Below are 3,727 nucleotides of genomic sequence, written 5' to 3' on the forward strand. Positions count from 1 at the left end.
CTTGGAGGAGATTATGTTGAGAAATAAAAAAAAAAAATTCTTAAAAACGTTGTTTTTCTTGGTCAGGCCGGAAACTTATCAATCCACCCTCGTATTTAAAAAAAACTAGTTTAGTTTTCATCCAGAAAATATTTTGGTTGACTTTTCAACACGAAAATATGCATTTTAAGCAACAAATAAATTGTAAACAAAGCAATTGAATTTTCTGCCAAAAAGAATTACTTTTTAACGAAATTGTTGAATTTTCAACCAAATAGTTAAATTATTATCCAAGAAAGATGCAAAATCTACTAAAATAGATTAATTTTTTAATTAAAAAGATATATTTGCAACAACAAAAAATTCATGCATTTTTAATCGAAGAAGACGAATTTTCAAAAAAAGAGTTGAATGTTCAGCCAAAAAGAATGACAATAACAATATTGTTGGATTTTCAAACAAGTAATTAAATTAAAAACTAAAAAGATCATCTTCAGGAGTAATCACCTTGAGAAAACAAAAAATATAAATTTAAATATACGGCAAATAAATTACTAAGAAAAACAGCTTCATTTTAACAAAATTTTTACCTGACCAATTTTTTATTTTTTCTGACTATTGTTATTCAAAGACTAGAATCTTAAACTTGTAACATTTTCAATATAGAATGTTTTATAAACGAAAAAAACACAATTTTAAAATAAAAATGAAAAACTTCAAAACTCTGTTTGGCCAATAAAATTCCCTGACTTTGTTCAATTTCGGTACAAATAAGGGCAGTTGGAAAAGGGGCTATTTTTACGGAAATGTCGGTACCTATGACTGAATTTTTTCAGTACGCGTTGACACTTTCATTTTCTACATCAAAAAGATACATTTTCCAACAAATAATAAAATTTATGATAAAAAATATATTCTTATAAAGGAAGCAAATGCAAAAAATTAAATATAATTATAAATAGCGAATTTCAAAAAACTATGCATATGAATGAAGGACCCCCCCCCCTAACCCTTTCGTAACAAATGGTAAAAAATCTCTTCACCCCTCCCATTCCCTTGAGCTATTACGTATTAAGTACGGTCCCTTTGATATTTCTTGTAGAGCTCAAATAACATTGGAGGGAGGGGATTATCGTGATAGATTTTCGAGATAGTTCGAGAGATTTCGAGATGCTCTTTGGAGGAGATTTATTATATATAGGATCTACTGACTTTACGATTGGCTCGCGTCAATAGTAATATTGAGCGGCGAGTACTTATACTACTACATTCTCATCAGAGAAGGTATTAGATTTGTGTAAAATTTGACCCCCCAGTTTTTGTTTAAAAAAAAAAAAAAAAAAAAACGTTTGGAGACCCTCTGAAACCGAAAAACAGGTTTTTACGAATGCGTCTGTATGTATGTCTGTCTGTATGTCTTTCTGTCTGTGAACACGATAACTTTTGAAAAAATTAATCTATTAGATTGCCCTTTAGTATACTCGTTTGGTGTCCTCAACTAAAGGGCAAGTTCGTTAGCCAGCCATTTTGGATGAAAATTCAAAAAGTGGGCACATTTTGACTATTTTTTAGACCACTTTTTTGAAAATTCCAAAATTCTCTGTACGTTTATTTATAGTATTGAAGAAGTTAAACAATTTATCCTAATGCCTTTTTTTGAAAAATCAAAAATTACCAGAGTTAGAGCATTTTCAAAATAAATAAAAAAACAAATTAAAATGAACATTTTAAGCCAAACAACGCATGATACGAAAAAAAGTCAAGAGAAGAAAAACGTTGCTTTTCAAAATCCCTACAAGATAATGATAACAATTTTTTTAATTTGGTCAAAAAGTTGAAAATTCCAAATTTGATCATACAAAAAATGTTTAAAACCATATTTTTTCAAGATTTAAAAATTCTATGTACGCTTGTTCATAGTACTCAAAAACTCAAAAAATTTATCCCTATGACTTTTATCATAATGAGAAGGTATTGGTTTCATACGAAAAATGACTTTCGCGGATTCCATCAAATATGGACGTTTTGAGATTTCCTCAGAAGGAACAAAAAGTTTTCTAGTTGGTATCTGTCTATCGTTGTCGTATGTACACTGCATGTCTTTGGACCGACTAATTGAATCGAATTGGGCTTTGGCACACAGGTTTAGGGGCCAAAGATTTTTAAATTCCACGTACGGCTATTTATAGCACACGAAAATGTTAACAATTTATCTTGATGGATTTTTTTGATAATAAGCAAATTATCACAGTTATGGCTTTTTCAAAATACAAAATGAAAATGAAAATTCTAAACCAATCAACGCGCGATAAATACTGAATTATTACATTCTCGTCATAATAAGAAGGTATTGTTTTATGGGAAAACTGACTATGGCAGAATTCTTGAAATTTTCACTTTTCGAGAATCCCTAATTCCCAAAGAAACCGGTATTACGATGACGTCTGTCTGTCGGCCTTGTCATTATCGTCGTTGTGGTTATAGTCTGTAAACACAGTAACATTTGAAGTAATTGTTTTATTGAATTTCCCTTTGACACACTTTATAAGGATATGAAAAGAAAGGACGATTTCGTTAGCCAGCTATTTTAAATAAAAATGCAATAATTTGGAGCATTTTCAACATTTTTAAGAGCACTTTTTTAAGATTTGAAATTTTCATATAGTGCTGTTTATAGTGCACAAAAATATGAACAATTTATCTTGATGACTTTTTTTGATAACAACAAAATTACCAGAGTTATAGCGTTTCAACTTTAAAAAAATAATAATAAAAACGAAAATCACTGTTCTATGTCATCCAACGCACCACATGAAAAAAGTCAACAAAAGAAAAATATTAGTTTTTAAAGACCTACACGATTATCATAACAACTTTTTGAATTTTGTTAAAAAGTCGAAAATTCACATTTTTGTCGCACAAAAATGATGTATTAACATTCTCATCATAATGAGAAGGCATTAGTTTTATGTGAAAACTTTCTATCGCTAAATAATCTGAATAAATGTATTATAAGTTTGATACAGAAGTGTTAAACATAATATAGAAAAGTTAACACATTTTGGATAAAATCGAATGCGAAGTACGAGATACGTGATGAGAATGTGTTCGTTAAAGCCGAAGAAGCTTTAACAAAGGAGAATTTACAATCACCAAATTACAGATGTCGATCTTTGGTTCGTTAACTTTAATAGGTCTGTGCACAAATGTGGGGCAAATACAAAGACCGAGCGCAAAGGGCGAGACAAATGCAGCATCGAGCGTGAAGCGCGAGACAAATAAACCTTCGAGCGCGAAGCGCGAGTACCATCAGTCGCGCGCTCAAACTTGCGAGCGAAGCGAGCAGCGCGCGTGGCGCGCGAAGAGTGATTGCCCGCGAGCAGATTTTTTTTTATGTGAGTGCGCAAAAAGAGATTTGGTTATAAAAAAAGAAAGAGATTCGGGATTCCCCAATGATGCTAACGGACCGCGACTTTTTCAACTACGCATATACCGAAAAGCGCGGGTTTATTTAAAGTTACAAAGTATACTCTCGTCATACTTAATTATTAATAATATATTTAAAGAAATCTTACTTTTAAATATTTATTTGGATTATTATTGATACTATTTATTGGTTTCAAATAAACGCGCACTTTTTGGTACATGCGCAATTGAACAATAAATTTCCTACTGATAAATTTATTAACCTGGAAATAAGTTTGCAAACATTTATTTCATGTCATTTAGCCCTTATGTAACAAAATTA

The sequence above is a fragment of the Belonocnema kinseyi genome, chromosome 9, assembly GCF_010883055.1.
Source record: "Belonocnema kinseyi isolate 2016_QV_RU_SX_M_011 chromosome 9, B_treatae_v1, whole genome shotgun sequence".
In the NCBI taxonomy this organism is placed as follows: domain Eukaryota; kingdom Metazoa; phylum Arthropoda; class Insecta; order Hymenoptera; family Cynipidae; genus Belonocnema; species Belonocnema kinseyi.